This window comes from Mus musculus, chromosome 3 (genome assembly GCF_000001635.26).
Source record: "Mus musculus strain C57BL/6J chromosome 3, GRCm38.p6 C57BL/6J".
NCBI lineage: Eukaryota > Metazoa > Chordata > Mammalia > Rodentia > Muridae > Mus > Mus musculus.
This window is the reverse complement of record NC_000069.6, coordinates 51,705,163-51,732,073: the sequence shown is the minus strand read 5'-3', so window position 1 is coordinate 51,732,073 and position 26,911 is coordinate 51,705,163. Positions and strand designations below refer to the sequence as shown.

The 26,911-nt window shown below is 46.4% G+C and overlaps 1 protein-coding gene and 1 long non-coding RNA gene across 3 annotated transcripts in view; one reads left to right on the top strand and one right to left on the bottom strand.

The window, feature by feature from the left end:
* Maml3 (mastermind like transcriptional coactivator 3) overlaps positions 1-26,911 on the top strand; it is a 418,000-nt gene that overhangs the window by 373,246 nt on the left and 17,843 nt on the right. The gene's annotated exons all lie outside the window — the stretch shown is intronic.
* On the bottom strand, positions 19,819-24,357 carry Gm46803. The gene is made up of 2 exons (XR_001783831.1): positions 22,703-24,357; positions 19,819-21,328 (listed from the first exon to the last, which is right to left on the bottom strand). It is a non-coding gene; the product is annotated as a predicted gene, 46803 (long non-coding RNA).

Below are 26,911 nucleotides of genomic sequence, written 5' to 3'. Positions count from 1 at the left end.
CAGCTGAGGCCAGTCTCTGAAAGAAATACATTTCTTGAATGGAGTAGATTTAAAAGTTTAGATTCTGCCGTCTTGATATGTAAAGACTTGGGGAGTTTATTGGAGTCTTTCCCCCACCAAATGTGGGTGCTATGGACATGATCACTGAAGTCTGCTGTGGTAGAAGGAAAGCAGGGGACCACGCCTGCGAGGAGGAAATTCAGAGAAAAGAATAAAAGGTCAGTCACTCACACAGCTGTTTTCATAAGCTGGTGAGGCTTCGAGAACTCACAAGTGGTAAGAACAGAGCTATGAACAGCTTTCCAAATGATATAAGGACATGTCGTGGTGTCATGGAGGGGAAGCTCGGTGGTCTGGTGCAGAGTAGCAACCGTTTGTGGCGAATACTGACATGGGTAACTTTGCTTTCCTAACAGGTCCCTTAGTGCTACACACACACACACACACACACACACACACACACACACACACAAAGGTTTAAGCGTTGACCTACTTTGGAAGATTTTTTTTTTTCTTAGTTAAAATCAATCACCAGTGCTGACTGGAAAGTTATTGTGGTGTGACGACTTTATCTGGTGTATTTCCCATAGCGGCAAAGAAGATGTGAATGGACTGAACAATTCGATGTAATAATGGACAATAATGGTGGTCACTGATAATTTTTTGTAGGTTAGGGGGAACACACATCGTGATCCCCCATTTCTCATGGATTCCCAATCTTCATGACAATAGGAGGAATCGCCAGCACGCTTCAGCTCACGCTTCATGCCTACTGCTGTTAATATTACACACACGCTGAGAGGGCTGACAGTCAGAGCCGTCTGCTAGTCAGCACCAGGTTCTTTCCCTCTTTCTGCTGCTCATCTGTTCAGTACCCAGGCAGCTAGAAACTTTACCTCACCAGACTTCATCTACTTCTATGTCAAATAGAGTCAAGGGGTTTTCTTTAAAAATCAAGCTAAAGGAGATGGTGCCCTTAAAACTATCTGGAGAAAAAGAAGTTCTGGGCAGGTACCGAACTTGTTATACCCTTGAAGAAACAGCGGGGGCGGGGGCGGGAGGGGCTAGCTGCCACACAGATTTACTTTGTAATCCTTGATGGCTGCTTATTTCTTGGAAGAGCCACACACTGTTGGAGGTTCCCATCGATAACATGATCTTGGCATCTAGAGCTTTGAAAACCACGAAGGATGTTGTCTCCTGGTGCCTTGCACAACAGGCAGTGCTTGGGCTCTGTGGGAGGAGCTGGGGAGAGGGTGAACCACAGAGAACTAAACAACACCTTGTCCCATGTTCAGCACACAGCAGGGACTCAGCAAACATTTGGTTCTTCGTTGATTGGAAAGCTTGTAGACTTCTGTGATAGCCAGCATCCTATAGTTATTGCAAATCCCTGAGATAAAAACAGCTTTTTAGTGAAAAGCCTTATTTGGGCTCACAGTTCTGGAGGTGTTGAACTGTTGCTTTGGGATTGGGGAGCAAACATATCTGGGTAGAGTAATTGACCCAGGAAGCTAAAGAAGAGAGGAGAGGGGGGGGGAGAGAGAGAGAGAGAGATCGAGATCTCAACCCCTCTGAGACATGTCTCCAACAACCTACCTTCCTTCCACTTGGCCCTTCTACACCTCCCAATACCAACATAAGCTACCTTTCAACATATGGGCTTTGGGGGGGGGGCAATGAAAAACTTAAATATTGTAACTGTCAAAGGACTTCGAAGTAGAAAAACAACAACCTTTGCCACTTGCTACATTTGTAAAAAGCAAACAAGCAGATTTGTATTGAAGTGGGCTACCCTAAAACATTTTAGAATGCTGGAAATTTAATTATTTCCTTGACCTTTAGTCTGTGTGGCATTTCTTTAAATGCCCCCACAATTTGTACGTTCACACCTAGTCAAGCCAAATTCAGGGTAATTGGTGCCATGTTGTAAAATGTTAAGACTCCAGTCACAGGTTTTTTTGTTTTGTTTTTTATTATTACTATTTTAAAGACTATTTAATGAGGTGGTAGGATAGCTCATCAGGTTACGGCACTGCTTGCTCTTCCAGAGGACCCAGGTTTGATTTCTCCCACCCCCATGGCAACTAACAATTGAGACTCTAGTGCCAAGGCACACAGGCACTGTGTTCACCCTTTGTGTGTACATGCATACAGGCAAACAAAGAGACACACACAAATAAGTAAAATCTCAAAAAAAAAAAAAAAGTAAAGGCTATTTAACAACTATAACCGTGCAGAAAGGGAGCCAGGAAAAGATATCTTTGTGATTCCCCTCATCTCACACATTAAGTAATTTCACTTTCTCATATGCAGTCCCAGAGGGAGGCAGTGTGTATGACTCTGAGCGCATGTGTCACGGGTACTGTCATGGCAACGTTACAGGTTTTTAACCTGGTTTCGGTAGAATCTGTTGCGAGGGAAAGGAACCAGATAAACTAAATGATAATCCCCTTAGTTAAATGGACACCGAGCAGACGCTTTTAGAAAGGCCTGCTTCGGAGAAGGTGGGCCCCTCTCCTCCCAGCCTGCAGGACCAGTCCCAGTGTGAGCAATGGCAACAGCCAGGCCCAGCCCTGCTGTGAGCTTAGGCACGCAGGAGTGTAGCCCAGCAAAGATGGTGAAGAGTCTAGCTGAGGTGAAAAGCAAGCAGTTCCTGCAGCCTCCACACAGAGCCAGTATGCTCGGTGCTCTCTGCTGCCCCCCACCCCACCTTTGACCAAAATAAATAAATAAATAAATAAATAAAGCCCAGTAACTATGGCAACAGCAGCATCCCTCAAACCCAGATGGTGCTTCTGCATGCCCTGGTCCCTCCATCACCACAAGAAAGGTTCAGGGCTACCATGGTGTTCTTTGTCAGCTCTACTATGCACAACAACCAAAATAACAATTGGTTTTGTGTCCCGTGGGACCGAGGGGGGCGGGCAGGGGCATAGAAGCCATAGGGCAACTTCAAGTGTCATTTTTTTCCTCAGGCACAGTCTACCTTGCTTTGTCGTCGTTGTTTGTTTATTTGAGTGAGGGTCTCTCCACTGACCTTGGGCTCACCTCTTAGACTGGGCTGGCTGCCCATCAAACCCTCGGGATCCACCTATCCCTGCCTCCCTGTTGCTGGGATTATAAATGCATACCACTATTCTCGGCTTTTTCAGGTGGCGTCTGGGCGTCGAATGTGGGTCCCCATGCTTTTACAGTAGGTACTATATCCCCAGCCCAAAAGTGACAACCAGGAGAAAAAGAAACAAAGTCTTCGATTGCAGGGTGCAAGTTGCAAAGTTAAGTTGTCCCTGGATCCGCAGATCATCCTGTGGCCTGCTCCGCACGTGTGCACGCACACACACACACACACACACACACACACACACACACACACACCTTTTTCCATGCCGTTGAGCACGCCGTTCATATGCATGGGGTGGGGGGTGGGAGGGTGGGAGGCGCACTTTGCAGCGGAGCATGAGTGAGCAGGGTGTGGGGCTGCTGATAAGGGAAAGCCAGCTAAAGGATGTCTAAAAATAACCAGTTCCTGACCAGGATGGAGCAGGCAGAAGCATCACTCGTCAGCAGGACTGGTGTGAAGTCCTGTGCAGTGCGACCATTTCTGTCTTGTGTTATTAAAAAAAAATAATCTATTGATTACTGGGACTTCGGGCGATTCATTTTACGGAAGCTGCTTGTATTTAGAAAGTGCCCTATCTAGGAAATTACTCCCTAAGCTTTGGCCGGGGTTTCTAGCACCCTTCATGGGACCTCAGGACCCATCCTCCACCCTTCATCTGTCCTTGTTAGGTGAGGGAGGAAAGGCTCCTATTGGCTCAGTATTATTTTAGCAACAGAAGCTTCTCCTGCGACTATTTTTAGCATATCAGGTGTGCTCCGCCTGCCACGAACCTGGTGTATTTGAGTGTTTAATTCAGCGGCCTCTCTCATTTGAAAGGAAGCCTGTTCCAGCCCTCTGCCCACCATCGAGCCACTTTACAGCTGCTCATAAATTTCCAAACATGCAGAGATATCTTTAGCTGTGACTCCAGATACTTCCTGTTGGGCTTCAAGATGCAGCCCTACGGCGTGGGACACTAAATATACCCTCTTGGTCCAGCACCCAGTCACATCAACAGGATTTGGGTTTTGTTTTTGTTTTTAGCTAATGCTGAACAGTTTTTGTTTGTTTGTTTCAGTTAGATGAAGCAATTTTACTTTAGAGATTGAAGTCATTTCCCTTACCCTCAAGTTTTTCACACTTAACCTTCCATTTCCTCTTTAGACCCCAGAACTGACCAAAGGTCTGGTGTGGGCCCAGCGTATTTTAATGCCATATACATTTTAGACTGTACTGTTAAACAGATGGCCCAGCGATTGCCAGCTCTGAACAGCCACCTCATTCATTGCAAGCTGTTCTTTGGCTTTTCTGCATCCTTAGTCACAGGGAGACACCCCAAGATCGTCTTCTAGGACTTGAACTAAAAGAAAAATGTTCAGGCTCTCTCTAGGCCTTATCCTGTGGTAGGAGAAATCTCTCCCAGATTACAGTCATCCCTGATAAAGTCCTTGGATGCTCAGAGAAAGACCTGTCACCCCTGAATTTTCAGAGCAAGGCCAAACTCTCTGGTTTTTTGTTTTGTTTTGTTTTGTTTCTTGGTTTTTTTTTTGTTTTGTTTTGTTTTGTTTTTTTTCAGGACAGGGTTTCTCTGTGTAACCCTGGCTGTCCTGGAACTTACTTTCTAGACCAGGCAGGCCTTGAACCCACAGAGATCCTCCTGCCTCTCCATCCTGAGTGCTGGAATTAAAAGCATACACTACCAGACCAGGCCTGGCCAAGCCTCAAATTAAAAAGGAAAGGGACAGGAGACGAGGCCAGAGCACTGTGAGACACTGCTTGCCTTGCATGCATGAGGCCCTGAGTTCGATTTCCAGCAACAACCTCCCCCCCCCCCAAAAAAAAGTCTATTAAAGCAAGTGCAGACACAAAGGTAAAAATTAAACAAGAAAGGCAAATGAACAGTAATGATGATGGCTTTCACCTCTCCAAGCTTATCAAGCACAGGGCTCGCTCTAAGGACTCTCCCTTTAGTTTCAGGAACCTAGTGAGGTTGGACCTTTTCTATTCCTTCACAGTTGCTTTTCAAGCCCAGACTAGAAAAAGCAGCAGAGCTGTGAGCTAGATAAACAGGGTGCATGCGTTCACGAAGCGCAACCGTACACGGTAACTGCTGTGATGTGGATAAATGTGGCATGCACGGTGGGGACCAGCTGGGGTTCTGCATCATCTATTTCCTCCTTAGCATGTCCAGGCTGTAAGGATGAGGCAGAGTCCAGAACGGGCAGGGTGAGAATGAAATAGCTCTCTTAGACAATCTCCAGCGAGACAGCCAGTGAACATATACTTTACTTGGGGTGACCAAGGGCTACACTGGAGAATGGGAAGGAGTTTTCAGGGTGTATATAAAATCTCTGGCCGGAGTTAAAATTACTGTGAATGCCTCATTTGCATGGAGAGACAGTCCGGGAATCCCAGGGACGCGTTGGGTGGGTTCTTATGGGGGAAAGAGGAAATTGAACTTACAGGCTTGCCAAGGACTATGCGACCTTCCTCGGGTGGAAGACTGGGGATTGGGCTTTCCAGATAAGGTCAGGCAGAGAAGAGGAAGCCCTGCTGGAAAAAGGAGTCCTCCTTGCACTGAGCTCAGAGGAGCTATGCAGACATGGTAGACTACAACCTTAGTAGCAAGCTGCAATAGGTAAGTCTCTGGGCCTGTATATGAAAGGCTTGGTCCCTGACCTGTGGTAGACTTGGAGTTAGTGAATCTTCTAAGGCTTGGACCTGGTCATTAGGAGTCTGCTAAGTGTCAATAGGGCCTTGGTCTCTTCCTCTTGCTCCCTACTTTAAAGCATCCTGTATAGAGAGCAGCTTTATCTTGTCACGGGCTCCCATCATAATATACCACCTCCCAAGTCCAAAAGCAATGAAGCCAAGCAACCATGGACCAAAAGCCTCAAAACTGTAAGCCAGAATAAGCCTGTTCTCTGGATAGATTATCTCAGAGGAGACACTCACTTGGTCACAGTCATGGGCCACCGACTCTTGGAGCCAGTAGACAGACAGTGGAACAAGAAGCCAGAGGCCAGAGACTGGTTGGCATCCTGAAGCTTGAACAAGAGTCCTGTGTGTTTGCCTGTGACGTGCAAGCTTTTAGAAATGTTCAGTGAGGCTCTGGGCTCTTGCCCCCTCCAGACCCTCTAATCTAATTTCCATACCTTTATTAAGCCACACACCTCTTAGCGTGGCCACCCGAATGCCTAGCCATGGGCTGTCTCCTACTTCTGGTACTTTGCTCATGCGGACCCTAATACCACTAACACTCTACTTCCTCAGTCCCTGTTCAGCTTCTAGAGTCTTCTCTCTCAGACCCCGACCCAGGCCATCCCTGACCCTGTTACACCAGGGAAGCTGAACCATCTGCAAGCTTCAAGGGCCCCTTTTCCTACTCTCTCCCCTCAGCACTTGTCCCTCCACAGGATCCAAGAGGGTGTCCACCTACTCACCAGGCACCCCTTGAGACCTAATGTGTCATTTTTATAGATCTGTCACTTAGCACAGTCTCTGACCGTGGTGTCACTCCCATCAGTGAGTACCTGTTGGGTGGACGTGTACCTGAGCGTGTTCCTGTGACTTCTCTGTCCTGGTGGGAAAGATTTGCAAACTCTATGTCCTTCCTGACAGTATTTGATGGGTCAAGAGAGAGCTTTGCGAGATTGAGCCATGGTGGCTGCTTCTATTACCGTAGAACAGAGAAAAGAGCAGCCTCTTCAACTCTCCTAAGTGACTCGCGTGCAGATTCTCTGCGCGTGTGCAGTAGTGGAACCCAGGAGCCCGTGCCTCTGTCCACTCTGCATAAAAGCCTACCTCTTTGTTAAGCAAGCTTGGCTGAAGAGTTTTAAATCTTTGTCTTCCAGAACAATGGAATAATTCCATTCTCTCTTCTGTATAGTAGCTCGTGGGGGGATCTCAAGAAGAGTTATGGCCATGTTACAGTCAGTGTTCCTCACCAGATGCGTCCAGTTTCTGTCATGTCACACAGCTCACCCTTAGGCCTCTTGACATATCTTAAAACATTAGTGTCCTGAGCTGAACAATACTCCGCATGGATTCCGATGTAGGCGGTACATTTCCCCTCTGAGTCCGCAGCATAACTTCAGCTTCCTTGGTGTTACACTCTATCAGTGCTTCCGTTATTACTGCTCTTGGGGCATGAGAGGCCTTAGTGGTCTACAGATCTGTGTCAGACCACTTCTAATCTTTAGAGTAGTCACTGGAGCTGAGCATAGTCACACTCTTGTCATCCATCCTAACACTCAGGAAGTGCTCGGCAAGTGGATGACAAGTCCCAGGCCAGCCCGGGCTACTGCTGAGATCCTGTCTCCAGTAACAATGATGATAATAGCTTCCCCTGGATATTGAGAGGGCCCTGTGCCCACGGACCAGGTGCTGTGCTTAAACATTTACTGCTGGCTCTTCTAGTTCTCCTCCTTACACTGGGGCCTATGTTTACCCAAGTGCTAGGATTTCAGTCTAGCTTTTGCTGTTATCCAAAGCACAGGTTCAGTCTAGCTGATCTTGGCCTCTCATCTCAAACTGAGTTCTCTTTTCACCTAAATTCTGCATTAACTGCTAAGTTTCTTCTTGGCTCTCCAGTGTCTCTCAAACACTCCAGGCAGGTTTTAGCTTCATCTTTTTATCCTATCTGCTGCCTTCATCCATTCCCACATCACTCATTGTCTCTTCCTACCCACCAGAGAACTTCAACTCAGCATCACTCTGAGGACCAGAGCTGAGACAGTTCATATAAGTACCGGAATGACAGTACCAAGCAACATCCCCTAAGTGGCATCTTTTTGACATTGCCACAGATCATGTGTTTAGTCTTTTGTCTGAGAACTTTCCAGAAGCCTGTACGCTCACCTCTTTTGCTCCTTATTTGAACGTGGGCTGTTGCCTTGGCTCTGCCTCTATGTTTCATTCTGACTTCCCATTATGCATTCATTTCCCGACATCAACTATGCTTGCGTAGCCACAGACGTAGATTGTGAAGTCTTAGATCATTTCCTTCTCCCACCCTAAATAGTAAAATAACACATACTTTCCATGAGGAGTAGGGAAAGGGTGAAGAAAATAAAAAACAAAATTGTCTTATAGCCCTAGAATTATAGCCCCAGGTTCATAATTTATTTTAGTAACTATAAGGCTGTTTGCCTGGGTGCCTAAATCATTTATGGACAAGACCGAGGCTGTGTCTCCCACACCTAGAACAGAGATAGTAGCCCAGTATCCGATATGTTATGAAAGAGGAACCCTGGCTCAAGGTAAGAAGGGAAGCTGAGCCCTGAGGAAAGGACAGGCTGGGTATAAAGAGTGGGAGGTAAGAATGCCCCTGTCATTGCATGAGCTTCCACGAGCATCTCTGTGCTCCAGTGGGTTCACTCTGTTTGTTTTGCATACTTCAGTGTGTTGATATTCAAGGCAGCCCGTGGTTGCACCCCAACGCTCTTGATATTGTTTCCCTAGGGAAGTAACCGGAGCACTTCACTCTTGTGGGTTTTCTCTCTTCGTCATCCCCATTGTGCTCCACAGCTCCCTGCCTGCATTTTTGTCTGGACACGTTTCTCTCATCCCTTACATGTCAGTTTAAACATCAGGGATTAGAGAGGAACCATATGAGCGAGAAGGTTCTCTCTGGATGACTGTGATGGGCTGGACATCTGTCTCCAAATGCATTATGTTCAGTTTAGAGCCAGCCTCTCAACCCATCACAGTGATTTTTCACAGATGGATGGATGGACAAACATCTAACAAAATCTCCTGTCGGCTCTCATCAAGAGACGTTCAGGTGCCACGCTGTCCAGAGGTCTCTTTCAGCTCAGTCACCCTTTGGACGCATGATTGATATTTTGGAAGCGAGGGTATCACTTGGCATATTTGTCAGTGCATGACAGTCTCCATGAGAGTTTTTGTCCAGCAAAAGCCCGGAGGAAGATGTGAATCACACGGAAGGACTGAGTGAAGCAAGTCAGCAGATAGCACAGACGAGAATGAGAAAAGGCTCGTTCTGGGAGCATGGATGATGGGAAAGCAGGGAAGCAGCAGAGGGACCAGAGCAAGGGTAACACCAAGGACATCATCCTGTGGCCTGAAAGGATGGAGGGTCATTCAGAGAGGTCCAAATCACAGGCCCAATCACAGGAGAACAGCTGGGCACAGGCGGGTCCCTCTTCCAATCTCTGAACATGCAGATAGGTAGCCACATCTTAAAGTTTTTTAACGAAAATAATGGAAGGCTTTAAAATAATTGGTAAAGGGACTTCCTGGGTCTTTCCTCCTGTGCTCACAATCACCTGTAACTCCTGCTGCAGAGGACCTGACACCCTCATGTGACCTTTTCCAGACACTGAGTTCACATGCACACACGCATACCTAGGCACACCTGTATATACACACAATTAAAGTAACAATCTGGTTTTTAAAATGTGAGTTATAAACAGTGCAGGGTTTGTTGTGGGTTTTTAAAATATTTTTAAAATGTTACGTGTATGAGTGTTTTGCCAGCATATACGGATGTGCACCACATGTGTGGCTAGTGCCCAAGGAGGCCGGAAAAGGGCATTGAATCCCATGGTACTGCAGTTACAGGTGGTTGTGAGCCACCATGTGGGTACTTAGAACCGAACTCAGTTCATCTGCAAAAGTGCACCTGACTACTGAGCCATCTCTCCAGCTGCTTGCTCTTGTTTGTTTGTGTTCTTTAAATTTTACACAGCTAAAGCTTTTTCGTGGAGTTCTTCAGCCCCTAGTAGCACTACCAGCGACATCATCTATGTCCACCACTGTGCATCTGATACTGATGCGCAACAGTTCACATTCAGTCTCTGCATTTTCTTTGATTTGGGGGTGGAGGTGGGTAGGGAACAAGTGTTAATACAATAAGTGATATCCACTGAGAGAAAGATAATGTAATATCTTTTAAACTCTGAATCACTGTAGCTGCTGTTGTAACAGAGGGCTGGCTGCTGGCTTAGCTCCTTCTGGTCCAAGATGCTCAGGTGGTAGAAGGTTCCCGGTGAATCACTGAAGTAGGCTCTCTCTGGGCTCACCCCAGGGCTTCTCATCCCCAGAGCCTGCAGATGTGAGATGTGGGATGATGTGAGATGTGGCTCACAGCTATGAGTAGAAAGACAAACCAGTTGTCATACCTGAGAAATGATGCCAGCCGACTGTAGGAGTGAAGGATGCCTTTCACCCTGTTATACAGAGATGAGTCGCTGTGGAGACAGCAGAGGAATCCGGGTTTACAGCCAGAATCAGCGACTCCCACGTCTGCATTTTGCTCTTTACACAATCTTCATTTCTGATTATCTCCTCTGTATGAGCTCTGCTTGAGGGCCAGCCAGTGGCCATATTTCTTGATAGCCATTGTGCCTGGCATGTACTAATTCTTGCTCGGTCAGAGAGAATGCATGATAGAGGGGAGAGGGGACCAGGGAATGGATGGAGAAAGGAATTAAACATCCAGGGTTCACTGGCTGGATCTCTTTGCTTTAAACTTCACTGAGAACTCATTGCTTCTGACCTCAGTTTCCCAGGTGTATAAGGAAGGCCTATAAAAGGCTTGTAAGTACCCAGTTCTCTCTCAATCATTTTGTAAAATTATATTTTAGTTTCAAGATAAGTTTTAGATTCTGTTGGAAAGGCTGTAAACGATAGCTCACTTACAAATCTGAAAACATCTTTAACTTGCACTTGAAGTTTTTCCCATAATGCCTTTCCCACATTCCTTTCCAAATTTATATCAATACCCATAATAGCAGTTAAAATGCTTCTAGGGAAAAAAAAATAGATGCTGCTTAATATGTACAAAGTTTCTGTTTGGAATGATGAAAAAGTCCTGAAAGTAGTTGAAATAGTTACAAAGTATTGTGCATCCACTTAATGCTATTAAACCGTACCCACAAAAGCAGTTAAAATGATACATTTTATGTTGTGGATATTTTAACCCAGGGAATGGGGAAAGAAAATGGGAATTGGATCATAGGACACCCAGTTTTCTATACATTTGAATTTTACTAATCGAACCTCTTCTGAATTAGATTCAGACTACTGTGTCCTTGTGAAGACAGAAGGAATAAATCCCACAGGTTTGTAGTGTAACCCTCTATCTTAACCTAGCAGATATGACATGAAAACTTCTGGTTGCTTTGGAAAGTCAGTTATGTCAAATGATGTTTTGCTGGGGCACACAGTTGAAAGGATGTGAAAGAGCTCATGGTGTTCAGAAGGAATATGAATATGACCCCACAGACAGTGGGAGCTCGAACATTGGTTTGCTTTTCTCCGCCTCGCTATTCTTCACTCACTAATGTATTGGTTCACCTTACATTGTGTTGCTGAGCTCCACTTGTGGTGACACCTTAGAGAGGAACTTGCCAAAGAACTTCTCGTGAGGTTCCCGTGGCTTCTTGCCACTTCCTTGGCTTGGGCCAGTTGGTGAGCCTTGCAGTTGCTTCTGGATTGAACTGCCCTTGCTGGTTCATGTGTAGTGTCTGCCAAGGGGACAAGGCTGCCGCTGCTGATTCATATTTGGTCTTTGCTATAGGACTGAACGGCTGGTATCCTGACAATCAAAATTGGACTTGCCCCCAAAGAGCTATTTCTAAACAGGTCTACTTCCCCATGTCCTAATAACTTCTCTTTTCCAATATTTCTGGTGGGTAGTATGCCAAAGAGGAGGTTGAACCCTTACTAAAGTAGGTTGAGAAAAATTTATGCCTACACATATAGGTGCAAAAAAATCTGCTCAGCCTTCATGAGCTGAGCAGAAGGCTTTCCTCCTTGAGCCCTTGGCATGTACCAGCATGAGGAAGTTCTTTTGGCACAAGCAGCCTGAAAAATACGATTGGAAATGTAGAGGAACATTGTCCTTGTTTAAAGTGATTGCCTACTTAGAGATTTTTTTCTCTCATCTAGAACCAAGCCAGTATCATTTAGGATCTGGTCCTGTGTTTTTCTTAGTAAGAAAATCCACATCTTTCTTCTTGCTACGTCTTATCTATACACATGCTGTCTTGGAAGAAATATGGACAGCATTATTGGGTGTTTCTGTTTGTCTCATTCAGAAAACTACAGTTGTAGAAAATTTGCAGAAGGTCCTGGGTTTGACCCTCAACACTTCCAAGAAAAAAAAAAAAAAAAGGAAGGCAGGGATGGAAGGAGAGAGGGAGGGAGAGAGAGGAGAGACGAAGGGAAGGAGGGAGGGAGGAAAGGGGAAATACAGGAAGTTTGTTTGTGCCAGGCCTTGCTCTGAGTGCCACCAAGAGGGGAATATCCAGATTTAAATTCCCCCTTCGAATCCTTGACCATTTTCCACAGCTGCCCTCTCTTTCTCCTCAGAGAAGAAAGTAGGAAGTACTACATCACTCACTCTTTGCAGGAGTGGCTGTGACTGGGAAGAGAGCCAGCTGATGCAAGTCACCACCACCACTCCAGGCTAGTTGTAGGTTGAGAGTCAATCCCCAAAGGACCTCAGATACTGGGATGCCTAAGGGCCGTCTCTAAATGATCCTAGAACACTCTCTGTATCTGCGCTCTTTTTAGTAGGCATCTTACAATGGATGATATGCCAGAGTTAGGGGCAACCTTTTCCAGACACATATATAGTACATGCCTTCAATTTCATGAGTCTCAGAGTTGATGGAATAGGATAGCACTAAATATGGCCCCTGCGCATGGCTGTCTATAAGGTATCAAGGAAACTGTTGGCTATCTAGCTGGAAGGGAAGTTTGAATATGAACCTCCGAGTTATGGGCCAAGAGAAGCTCCAAGTCTTGGGTCAGGAGGATAACTTCTGTTTTCATAATCAGGCCAGAGATGATGAACTTCCAGCTTCTACTCTGGGCTCATTCCACAGTGGTAATAAAGGCAAGATTGGCCTCCTTTCACATTGGGCTCCTTGGAGCTCTCTGCATTGTGCGGTGCCTTTCTTCATCGAAAAGAGCTAGACGGTAACCTTGCACACACACACACACACACAAAATCAAAATTAGATACTTTGAGAGTGGGATTGTAGCCTGGGTGAGGTTTATGTCAGCATCCACCCCACCCCACCTCACCCCCATCCCCTCCTTTTCTTGCTTTCTTAAACCCTGCTGGGTACCTACAGCCCATCTTGGTGACATTTCTTGAAACCTCAGCACCCCAAGTCATATTTGAAGTACAACAGACTTCCAAAGGATCTAAATTCACTTAGAGGAAAATATTACATAAGGACAAAGACATAGGAGAGGAACTTTAAAAAGGCAGTTTTGTTAGTCAGGCATAGCGATGAATGCCTTTAATTCCAGCACTCAGGAGACAGAGGTAAGAGGATCTCTCTGAGTTCTAGGCCAGCCTAGACTACATTGTAAGTTCTGAAAAGGCCAGGGATACACAGAGACCCTGTCTTAGAAACAAAAACTGATACATTTTGTTATTTGACAAACCATGCTAAACTCACCTTTAAGATTGACTCAGCCTAGCATGATAGCAGACTCTTGTAATCCCAGCACTCAAGAGGCTTAGACCGAGAGAGCAAAAGAACAAGGCCAGCCTGAGCTACATCAGGGAGATGCTGCACCCCAGCTCACCCCCAAAACCATGCATCCTTAGCCATACATACATACAACCCAGAGTGAGAGCCTCCCATCCGAGGACTGACCCCCACATTTAGAGATCACTGGGTCAGAGAAGGAAGAAGACGTGGGCTGTCCCAAACAGAAGCAGGTGCCTTCTCCTCCTGCCCGTCAACACTGTTCATTTCTCTCTAAAGCTGAGACTAGAAGCAAGACACCCCCACCACACACACACACACACACACACACACACACACACACACACACACACACACTTCTGGAAGCTTGCCTGCTTCCGTTTTAAAACAGCTGAGGCCAGCATGATAGCCCAGGACAGATGGTCCCAGCACACTGGAAGCAGGGATGAGAAGGCTCCAAAGCTGAAAGTTATCCTCTGCTACCTAGCATGCTGAGGCCAACCTGTGCTAAATGACTCCTTGTCTCAAAATAAATGAATAATACAGTAAAATTTCCCACGAGTGAGGGTGGGAGTAGGGAGAAAGGAACATGGGCTGCTGAGGTCAGGACATGAGAATTGCTGGGTTTGAGGCGCATTGCTAACTTAAGAAATTCAAAATACATAGATCTGAGGGAAGACATTTTTCTGGGCAGCATACAAAAAGAAGTTTATGGGGGTTGAAGAGGACCCAGCTCCCTCCTTAAATGTATTTTCTTAAGCTACACAAATGTGGGCACTGGGGTCAATCAGAGTGAGCAGCAGTGGCATTCCAGAGGGCCGGATTACATCACGTGGTGCAATAAGGGTGAGAAGAGACTCAGTTGTAAGTCTAAGGTTCAACTTGGATTTATGGCTCACCATCTCTAGGGAACAAAGAGAAAAGAACCCCAAACTGTCCCACAGGCCGTTTCTAGAGCAGGCCTGGTTTTAATTCAATTGGAATTCAAAGGCAGCAAATGCTGGTATGTCCTCAGGAAAGCTAGTGACCCCTACATACATACAGATGTGCACATGTGCACATAAACCAAGTATTGTGGTATGAATGAGCATGCACACACACACACACATGCACACACACACACACACACACACACACACACACACACTGGCCTAGAAGTCCTCTCCTTCCCTCCCATGATTGATTGATTAATTTACACTTGAGGGTGTTCTACCAGGGACACCCACATTAAGTTTGTAAAGGTTCTATTATCACCCAGGAAGGGGCTGTAAGATTGTCCCTCTTCCCTGTGCCACACAGCTGTGTGGGAAGCACCTGGGCTGCCTTGAAGGAAAAGAGTTCTTGTAGATGAATTCCAGAATGTTCTGTGTTTCATGGGCTTTTCCAAGCTATGTTTGGCATCCTATTGGTACAGTCAAATCACTCGGGTGATACGAATAATCGATCCATATTGTTTCCTTACTGTCTCTTAACTCTTTTTAAATGTTAACCTGACTTCCACTCCGGAGGGTAGGAACATGCAAGGTCGGACAGTGGGTGTTCTCATTCGGCTCCACTGTAGGGATGCACAACGAGATGGTGGAATCACAGAAATGCAGACTAGCTGATGCCTCTGTATCATTCATATCCAATGAGCAAGAGTTCCTGTTTGGTGCCACAACTGAGTGGAAACCTCACCAATTAACCCAGCTGCCTCCGGTCTGAGGATTCCACATGAAGATGGCATTTACTCAGAAGTACTTGTACAAGTTGTGGGGCATGAACATGGCCTCAGGGTGAAGTCCCCTCGTATGTCCTGAAGACTCCTGTCTTTCAAATTCCTCATATGGGTACCTTTTTATCCCATAGATAGTAGCTAGAGACCATGAGCCCCCCCCCCAAAAAAATTAGTTCCAGTTGCCTTCAGGACAGTGTCTATGGGGCCCAGGCCTAGAACAGTCAGAGTCCCATTTGGATCTGTGAGAAAACAGATAAGGCGGGGGCTATGTGCACATCCCTGTTCACACTGCCCAACCTGTGTCATGGCCCTGAGGTACCTGAGAGGCAGCATCTCTTAGTGAAAGCTTTTCAACATTTTAGCATCTGTATGCTTCTTTTTAAAAACAATCTGTATAATTGCAAAGAAACCTCAAAGGTAAAAGCATAAGGGCTGGAGAGATGGTTGCTGTTCCAGAGGACCCAAGTTCAAGTGCTAGCATCCACATGACAACTCATAACCATCTATAACTCCAACTTTAGGGACCTTTCTGACCTCCATGGGCACCAGAAACACATTCGAGGTACACACATACATGCTGCCAAAACACTCATACACATAAAAAAAAAAAAGTAAAAGTTAAATTAAAACATAAGGTCAGATCCAAACATTGCCCCAAACATTACGATTATTTTTTAAAATCGGAAATACATTCTTGAGACCATTCCTTCACACACACACACACACACACACACACACACACCTGCACTTAGAGGAAATTTCTAATCCTTTCTGGAGAGAAAATATTTGCCACAGAGCTGGTAACATGGGTCCATCAGTAAAGTCCGTATAAGAGGACCTGAGTTTGATACCCAGAACTCACATAAAAATGGGCAAGCATGGTGCCATGACAGCTGTAATCCCTGTTCGGGGGATGCAGACACAGGCGGATCATGGGAGCTCACTAGCCAGCCTTGATGAGGGCCAAACCATTGAGAGAGCTGTCTCAAAAAAAGGAAAAGTGGATGGTCCATGATAAACACATGAGGTTGTCCTCCAGCCTCCATACATACATGCTAATATTCTACGTATGTATGTATGTATGTATGTATGATATAATATGTGTGTGTCACATTTGAACTCTCTGTAGAAATACTGGATTGTTTTTGACCACTGCAGAACTCAGACAAAATCATACGTACTCTCTGGAACTTTAAGGGCAGGGCTCATGTCCCCACAAGTCTATCTATCCTCTGTTCACCAAGATGCCAGACCTGAAGTGGTGTTCACACTGAGTCACCAAGACAAACTGTCATCTGAAGCCCACAAATCAAAGCCAGGTTGTGTTTGCAGTCTTTCAGAATGGCTGCCGGCAGACTACCCTGTGAGACTGAGACCTTTCTCCTTTCCTCCAGTCTCACTACTCTTCTCACAATCTAAGGAGCTGACCGTTCAAACTGCCCAATTTCCTAAGGTAGTTTAGACTGGTTTGGGGAGGAAGTGACGTTTCAATCCAATCCCAGAAATGCACAGAGTACAGAAAGCACAGCTTTGAGTAACAATGTATCAAGACAGACCTGAACATGATTTTGAGGACAAAGATGGAGCTGTGTCCCCAGCTAGCATCTATTCTTGATCTTACCCCAGGCAAGTTCCTCTCCTTTTCTCCCCTGCCTCCAGTTTCAGTCATTTCCACGTATGCATATTGCTCTCTTCTCTCTCCACCCCCTGAGCTGAGTTCCTTTGAGCATTTAAACCCTCCTGGAATTAAGTCCCCTGTGCAGCTGTTTGCTTCCAGCCATTGTAGGCTGAACACGAGGCATAGGGACTGCAAAGCCCAAGATGGGGCGTGTCTTCTTTTACCCCACTTCTCTGACCCTCAATTCTAAAGTGCCATCCCATTAGACTCCAGACTGTTGAAAGAGATAGAGGCACATTCACAAAAACCCGAGGGGACATGGAAGCTTAGGTACTAGGCGATGTTCCTGGGGGGTTCTTTGTCATTAGCTCTGCAAAGGCCCAATAAAGATCTCTCTGCTCTCAATGCTCATAAAAAGTATCAAGTAAAGTGGCTGGGGAGATAGCCCTGCAAGTAAAGTGCTTATTGGTTTGCTGGGCATACCAGCCCTAGAGGGGCGGAGCAGAGATGGACGGAGGGCTTGCCAATCATCCAGTCTCACCAATCAGCAGGCTCCAGGTTCAATGGGGTCCATTGACTTAAAAAGTAGAGGGTGATAGAGGAGACACGGGACCCTAACTGACCTGGATTCTGCAGGCACACACAGGCACCCATGCTTGCAAACATATACCCACACCATTTTTTTTTTTTTTTTTTTAGTATCAGGCATAAGACTGTTAATGTGGACATGGGAGTGGCCTTGTTATTGTTTGCTCTGCTCTGCTCTTTTCTTCTTCTTCTTCTTCTTCTTCTTCTTCTTCTTCTTCTTCTTCTTCTTCTTCTTCTTCTTCCTCCTCCTCCTCCTCCTCCTCCTCCTCCTCCTCTTCCTCCTCCTCCTCCTCCTTCCCCCCCCCCTCTCTCTCTGTTGTTGGTGTTGAAGATAAAATCCAGGCCCTTGCTAGGTAATAACTGGACATCTAAACCCGTATGTCCAGCCCTCATATGAGATTTTATTTTATTTTTTGTTTTTTCGAGACATGGTTCCTCTGTGTAGCCCCGGCTGTCCTGGAACTCACTCTATAGACCAGGCTGGCCTCGAACTCAGAAAGCCACCTGCCTCTGCCTCCCCAGTGTTGGGATTAAAGGCGTGCGCCACCACTGCCCAGCCATACGAGATTTTCAAACATATCCATCTCTAAAGTGAAGATGCGAGGCTGCTTGGAGGGGGAAATCCTATACTAACTGGGAAAACAATTGTCTTGTGCCCTAGGCCTGTCTCCTGTCCCACCTTTCCTCCACCCTGAGTGGTTTTCCTCAGTGGTACACGTGGCTTGGCCTCAGCAGTACACTGGCATGGCTTGGCGGTACATAGCTTTACCAGTCCCTTTGTGTTTCATTTTCCCACCTGCTTGCTTCCTTCACTCCTTGGGAATCTTGAAAAGTAGTCTCTAATATAAAAATAATGTTTAAACCAGACGCTGTGGCACAGGCTATAATCCCAAAGAATCACAAGTTTGAGATGTGCCGAGGCTAGATAGCACGATCGTGCCTCAAAGAGAGGAAAGAAACAAAATCATGTTTCAGTTTGATTCCCCCGGACATTTGATGGCAAGCCCCTCTCGTCCTCCTTCAGAACACAGAATAGAAGAGGCTCATTCAGATGAGGAGAGGCTAGAGCTGCTGGCCCCTGGCTACTTGGAGAGGCACAGGCAGAATATGCCGCATTAGAAAGGGAGAGAGAAGGGGGAGGGGAAAAGAAAACAAATTGGCTGGTGTCAAGCATCCGAGGAATTTTTAAGTTCCTACGGAGGCCAGTGTGGGAAAGACTGATGCTCCTGCAGGGGCCTTGGGAGCCTGAGAGAGATTTGGAGCCCCTCTTTGCAGAATGGGAGACAGGCCGGCCAGGTGCTGCGTCCATCTCTCAGGCTCGGGAAATTTCAATGTTAGGTATGGCAGTCTGCCTCACCCCACTGTCATCTGAAGAAAGGGAAGATTTCTCATCATTTCGAGTGTTCAACAGAAGACACCAGGCCTCCACGTTAAAATACAAAACAAGCTTTTACCTAGAGTCTCCTGCAGATTCTTAACTTCAGTTAGGAATTGTCAACGATCTGAGTGGCTTCCTGCAAGTTTACTATTTTGTTCAAGTATTTTTTTAACCACCATCTCAAGTTTAGTTTTAAAAATTCGTGAAAAGGACAACACTATCCCGTAAGAAAATATTACACACCCCATGCTAACTTACGCATCTTTTTTTTTTATTTAACACAATTTCCATTGCAAACAAGTTATAGCAATAAGATCCAAGGACTTTGCTGACTGTTTATGTCCAAGCATGAACTTAACACTTAGCAAATAGTTACTGTGTTTGTTAACGAAGACTGCTTGTTAAAACCCAAAGTGAGCTACCCCAAACCTTCACTCTGCCTTGCCAGGATTTCCTAGACACTGACTGAAGCATTTAGCAGGAAGGGGGAAATTGGGAAGCCAAGGAAAAAGAAGCACAAAATTAAAAGCTGCCGTCCTCTCAAAGTCGTTTTGATCTTGTTTCCTGTTGTTGTCTGACTTCCTTTCATCCCCAGAAAATATTATCAGGGCTTTGACAGTAGTCAGGACACATGCCTGCTTGTGCTAGATATTTTTAAAGCCACAGCACACAATATTTGACATGGTGTACTAAGGTTACACTTACATACATTAAGTTCTTACCTCACGTGTGTGTGTGTATGCTGTGCATGTATGTGTGGTATGTGTGGGTTTAGGTGTATATGTTTGTGTGTGTGTGTGTGTGTGTGTGTGTGTGTGTGTGTGTGGTGTGTATGTGTGTGTAGGTCCACATGCACTACTGTGTGTGCATATCCTCACGTGTGTGTGTGTATGCTGTGCATGCATGTGTGGTATGTGTGGGTTTGGGTGTATATGTTTGTGTGTGTGTGTGTGTGTGTGTGTGTGTGTGGTGTGTATGTGTGTGTAGGTCCACATGCACTACTGTGTGTGCATATCGAGGACCACTGTTGACATGAAGGGTCTTCCTTGATCACTTTCCACATTTTTAAAAAGTCCTTGCATAGGATTTTATTAACCGTCTTCATAGAACAGCCTCCAGATGCATCTGCCATGGCCCCATGATGCCGTAGGCACTGGCTGGGGCATGGCAGGTGGCTCTGGCTTCCTACCCTTCTGTTCTGAGATGGAGATGGTGGGAAAGATTTCATCTTTTCCATTACAAACTCCGAGAAGGGCTTGCTGTGTGAGGAGCCTGTTATGGAGAATGGGGCCAAGGGCTGTGCGGTTTCGGTGTCTGAGAAGCTCTGCCAAGGGCTGTGCGGTTTCGGTGTCTGAGAAGCTCTGAGGCTGATGGCCAAGTCTGCGAAGTCTGATGATCCACAGTGGAGACCGGGTTAACTACTGTCTTGACACTTTCCACATTTTTTTTCATTGAGGCGGGGTCTCTCAGGTGAACCCAGAGCTTGGCAATCCGACCAGCCAGCTAGTCAGCAAAGTAGCCAGCCAGCTTGCTCTGAGATCTCATCTCTGCCATCTTGTTGCTAGAATTGTAGATGGACCAGCACACCTACCCCACATTTATATGATGCTGAGGACTCAAACTCTAGGATTTGTGCTTACATGGCAAATGCTTTGACCCCTGAGTTATCTCCCCAGCTGGAGCAATGAGTTATTGAAGACTGGGAAGTATATGGCACACTGGAATTAACTTATCTACCTTGTTGTTTTATTTGTTTAATTTTGAAACAGATCCTCAGTATGTGAGACAGACTGGCCTCAAACTGATGATCCTCCTGCCTCAGCTCTCTGAGTTCTGGGATTGCAGGCATGCACCACCCTAGGTCTACACTTGATTTGTAGACAAGGCTTACATCTCTGCCAGATCTCTAGTGGTCACGTGGGCTCAAGCAATGGGAAAATAGCAGATGAGAAGCGAGTCTGAGATGTGACTATGTGGGCCGGAAAGTGGCCTTTGCGTGTGGTGCAGAGACTGCAGAGCTTTGCTGGATCATGCCTAGCAAAGGGCTGGACTCCATCCTCAGAGAGAAACCAGATTCATTTCACAGGCAGACTGGATTACTCCAGGCCTGCCTCCCCATCCTTCCTCCCATTTTCCTCCTACTGTCCCAGTCTAATCTCTGCTCTATCTGACACCTACAACAGAACGATGCATTTGTCATCTGAGAGCCTATTCTAGCTCCTGTTGTCTCCTGGTCACATCACATCTCTTGCCTGTGCCTGGGCCTGTCTCTTGCTAGTCATTCTCCCCAGTGTACTCACCTGAGTACACTGTGTGATGGGTTCCCACACACCCAGGCAAGCAGCTCACCCTTTGCCTTCCAATGGTGGGTCCTCCTCTTCTCCTCCACTCAGCTAGAAATCTGCAATCCCATGTAGACTCGCAGTCAAATCCTCTTTTACCTTTGAACCTGCTGTCAAGAAGATACAGAGTCTTGCACCAAGCCAGCTAGCCCTTGAGTCCAGTGTCCTGCACATCCGCCCGGGCTGTTTCTCCCTCACTACGCAAGAACTCAGTAGGAAACTGACCGAGGTCAGCATTTCTTCTCAAACTGCTTATTTAACCCATTTTGTTCCCAAGTCTTATGGTTAAGAAAATACCTGGGCCATTTTTATTCTTTAGATACACCATATAGATATTTATAAAATGAATATAAAATGTTATTAGGGCTAAGAAAGGGTCAGAAAAATATCTATCCCCCCCCCCATTCAGGGCATATAGAAAGAATATTAGTTGAGAGCTGGAGAGATGGCCCAGGGGGCAAAGTACTTGCCTTGCATGCACAAGGACCTGAGTTCAATCCCCAGAACTCAACTAATATTCTTAAAAGGCTAATAGTCTGGTGGTGCACACCAGAAGCCACATAAACAATGCTGGGGGTGGGCCAGCAGGTGATGAGCCACACAAGACCAAACAATCTGTGTTTGCTGCCTGGAACCTGTATAAAACTTGGAAATAGAGTACCAACCCAACTAAGTTGTCCACTGACCTACACACACACACACACACACACACACACACACACACACACAGACACACTAATAAGTAAATAAGTTGGTCATGGATTGTGGTGTATACTTATAATCCTAACACTGGGGACACAGAGACTAGCCAATCCCTGGAGTTTGATGGCCAGCCAGCCTAGTCTAGATTGGCAAGCTGAAGTTCTAGGAGACACCTTATTTCAAAAAACCAAAGTGGACAGCTCCCGAGGAACAGCACCCAAGATTGTCCTTAGCCTGCAGGTACACACTTACAGTGGCACACACATGAACACATGCAGAAGAGCATTACAGAGCACACGCAGTGTAGAGCCCCAAAATGGATCTTATCTTTCAGTTTCACCAAAATGTCCCTACTGTCAACCCACATGTATGGAATATGTGTAAACATAAATATTCTAAGGGTTTTTGCATGTGTAAGCCCCCCACACAACCAGCCTTCTGCATCCACCCCCAGTTTCACCTGGTCCTAGCCCCGCCCCCCTCGACCTTGAAACATCCTCTGAGAAGCTCTTTCTAGGCGAAGATGTGTGTGTGTAAAAGACCAAGTGCAGATTTCAAGCCCCACCCACTGCCCTGTCCTGCAGGATGCTGCTCTTTCAGATGTTAGGAGGGTGCCTGTGCCGCAAACTAATCCAGGGGTGACAAATAAGTATGTATTTGCCCCATGACAGGGCACCAATCACAAACCAAAGGAACACTTCCTCTCAAGGCCTGTTTGGTGAACCAGTGAGTTTAATTAAGGGAACTTACAGGCTTTTTACGGAACATGGGCAACTTACGAGCAGCTATACCACTGAAGGAATCGTCTCTCACTTTCCCAGTAACATTATGAGTATCCTCAAGGAGGGGCGGAGTCTTGTCAGTCCCACCCACTGCATGATGGAACGGTAACAGGTCCAATCGCAGGCATGTTTCCTCCTGGTAGTCCCAGCTGCTGAGTTCAAGAGGGCAACCACCGCGTCTTACCCAAAGGGCAGTGGTCTACAGCAGCCGCCTCCTCAGCCTCACATACTCAAGTGGCTTGCCTACAGATGGGCCCAGCTGTCACGGGGCCAGCAGAGCAGGCTGCCCCGCCCCTCCTGTGGCAGTGTTTGGCGGGATGGAAATGGGTAGCTATTCGGAAGACTCTCCTCTCAGATGGAGAGTCTCCTCAGCTGCTGTCCCCAGGCTAGCGGAGGAGGTTCAAGGGTTCCCCGTAAGCCCTAAAAGAGCCCAGCTCTTTCCTTTCTCTGTCTTGTAGCCACACCAGCCCCGCGCTCCATTTGGCAGCACAGCAGTGCTCGTGTCTATAAATGGAAAGATTGGCCAGCCTCCCAGTATAACACAAGATAGGCCTGTGTATCCGTTACGCAACCTTGGCTTTGGGAAGTTCATCAGAAGGCTGGAGGCCGGGAGAGGAAGCTCTGGATTAGGAGAGAAAGCTCAAGAAAAAAAGTAGCCTAATTGTAGACAACAGCTGAGACCATTCTCCCCTCAAGTTTAAAAGTCAAAGAAAGAAAGTAGAAGTTTGATGGGTGGAGACATTAACAGTAGCTGACAAGCCATTTCCAGTCTGTGTATTCTGATGCCGGAGGGCAGCCTCCTGGATGAAGGCAAAAGCTTTGCTGTCCCCCCCCCCCCTTTGCTACATTGTTCTCAGCAGGTCTTACAGCCCACAGAAAAGCTGTGTGCAACTGGCCTGTGGGATAGCTAATGCTATCAATTTGACAGACTTTAGAATTACTAAGGAGACAAACTTCCCAAGAACATCTGAGAAGCTGAGGCCAGTTTTGTTTGTTTGTTTGTTTGTTTTTAGATTGGGTTAGTTGAGGTGGGAAAACCCACCCTGAATTTGGACTGGGATCCCTGCCTTTGCAAAGAAAAAGGGGGGGGGGGCCAAGGTGAGCCTCAGCATTTCCCTCTCTGCCTGCCTACTAGGGATGTGGCGGGACCAGCTGCCTCCCGCTCCAGCCGCAGTGAGTCCCCCACGATGAAGGACTCTCCCCTCAGACTACGAGCAGACTAAACCTTTCCCTGGTGGTTTGAATGAAATGGGCCCCTGTGGGCTCAGATATTTGAATAGTCATCAGAGAGTGGAACCCTTTGGGAAGAATTAGGGGGTGTGGCTTTATAGGAGGAGTGTGTGACTAGGAGTGGGCCTTGAGGTTTCAAAAGTCCAATCCCTCCTTCCTCCTCGCCCTCCCCCAAGTGCCCGTGCTTTGCCTTCTGCCTGTGGATCAGGGTGGACAGCTCCATCTGTCTCTTCCTGCCAAGCCGAGTATGGAGTAGCCATCTTAAACTGTACAAAGCCCCAGTTGAATGTTTCTCTTATAAGTTGCCTTGATCAGATTGTCTTCTGATGGTAGTAGAAGGGTAACTAGGACTCCTTCCTTCCTTCCTTCCTTCCTTCCTTCCTTCCTTCCTTCCTTCCTTCTTCCTTCTTCCTTCCTTCCTTCTTCCTTCCTTCCTTCTTCCTTCTTCCTTCCTTCCTTCTTCCTTCCTTCCTTCCTTCCTTCCTTCTTCCTTCTTCCTTCCTTCCTTCTTCCTTCTTCCTTCTTCCTTCCTTCCTTCTTTCCTTCCTTCCTTCCTTCTTCCTTCCTTCCTTCCTTCTTCCTTCTTCCTTCCTTCCTTCTTCCTTCTTCCTTCCTTCCTTCTTCCTTCCTTCCTTCCTTCCTTCTTCCTTCTTCCTTCCTTCCTTCTTCCTTCTTCCTTCCTTCCTTCCTTCCTTCCTTCCTTCCTTCCTTCTTCCTTAAGAAGGTATTCTGTCAGGTATTATTATGTCGTAGCAACAGGATAGGAAACTGATGCAATCTGGAGCTCTTAGAGACCCTCAGCCCCGAGGGCTCTAGGATCCTAAGCCTGCACCACCATGCAGCCGTAGCCACCTCTGTGGTTTCCAGCCTAGGGTAGAGAAAGGCCACAGAGAGCAGCCCAGTTCCACCAAAGGCGAGATGGGATTGGGAAGGTGTTTGCTGTACTCGGAGCCTTTCCTGTGTGTACTCAAGGGGTTTCCACTGAGGCAGTGAAAGTACTCAAAGGACTTCAGTGGTCATGGTGACACATGTCTGTGATCTCAGGACTTGGGAGGTGGAGTCCGGAGGATCAGCCTAGGCTACACAGCAGGTTTGAGGCCATCCTGGACTACATGGGATCTTGTCCCAAAACAAAAACACAAACAATGAAAAAGTAACGTCTCTGTAAAAGTCTAGAACATTCGTGCTCAGTAAGACAATGCTGCCAACCCTAACAACTTGAATTTAGTCCCCAGGACCCGAGTGGTCCTAGGAGAGAACTCACTCCTGAAAATTACTTTCTGGGCATCATTTGCATGTTTTACCTCACAAATACCCCTCCCCACCCTACCCCCACACACATACAGGCAGTAAACAAATTAATTAATTTAACTTAAAAATTAAAAGTGCCATGCATTTATAATATAAAAATATTAAAGTACAAAAGATGGAGCTGAGAATGGTGAAGCTCATCTTTAATCCCTGCCCTCGGGAGGCAGAGGCAAGAAGATCTCTGTCAGCTCAGAGCCAGGCTGGTTTACATATTGAGTTCTAGGCCAGCCAGGCCTACGCAGTGAGCCCTGTCTCTAATGTTATATATTATATACTGTCAGATAGGTGTGTGTGTGTGTGTGTGTGTGTGTGTGTATGGCTATATGATATTTCCTGTGACTCGTGTTGCAGAGATGTTAGGTTTTTCTCTGTCAGCTGCACACAGTGAGCTCCCTCCATGTGATTAGACCCCATCCAAGGAGGCATGATTTTCATTGACTGCCTCACATTCATGGTATGGATGTGCCATAATTTATTTAATCGAGCCACTATTGTTGCGCACTAATGAACTTTTAACCAATTTAGCGTTGCTTTGGTGGTGGAATTAAATGCAACAAAAGGATGGGAGGAAGTCTGTAATTTACATCAGAGGCAGAGGGAATGCACAGCCCTCAAAGTTGTGTTTCTAATGCAGGGTGGGATTGTGACTTTGGTCCAAGCACCGATGAGAAAAACTGGTATTTTTTGTTGTATTTTTATGCCCAAGAAAGTCCTTGGAAGCCTGACCTTTCCCTTGGTTGCTCTCTCACAGCTTCACAGAGTCCCGCCTACTTTAACTCTTTCCTTAATATTACAGGGGGCCCCACCAGACCCTCAGAGAAGCAGTCTGTTGGTACAGACATCTTCCCCCACACTCCAGATTGACTCAGGCTAGAATTCATCATGCGGAGTCAGCTGAATTCCACAAACATGCAGCTTGTTGCAACTGTGCTTCTAACTATGCTGGATGCTAGGGGTAAAGCACACAAACCTCTGTCCTCAAGGATCAAAGCACGCTGCCAGGAATGAGCCACTAAGAGAAAAAACTGCCAGTAAATTGTAACTTGTATTTAAGCATTTGGAAAGGTAGAACTTTCCGTGTCCCCATCTTACAGAGTTAGACTTGGTAGGATGTACTGTCAGACATATACCATGATCGAGAGCATGAAAATATGTTTGTGCGTGCTAAGGAAAGGAGAGGTGTGTGTGAATGCAATTATAAAATGAATGATGGTTATCTTGGAGTGCTATAAACAAGTGTTGCTTCTTTCTTTTTCCGACTTTCCTACGTTGCTTTTAAAACTTATGTGATTGAGTAGCTAAAAGCAAGAAAGCCAACAGCGTGCCTATTTTAAAGATTTTGTTTTTAATCACATATATATGCACGAGTCTGTCATGTGCGTGCAGGTGCCTGTGGTGACCAGAAGAGGGCGCCAGATCATGTCTCTGGAGTTGCTAGTGGTTGTAAGCAGCCTGGTGTGGGTGTAGGAACTGAATGTGTATCCTCTGCAAAAGTGGTACTCACTGTCAGGAACAAGCTAACTCTCTAGCCCAGCATGCATGTTTTCAGTACAGCCATCCCTCAGAATCTGGGGCGTGAGTATAGAACAAGCATCCCAACACAGCAAAGATGCTCATGTCTTTTATCTGAGCTATCATGGGATATACATAGGACCTACACAAACC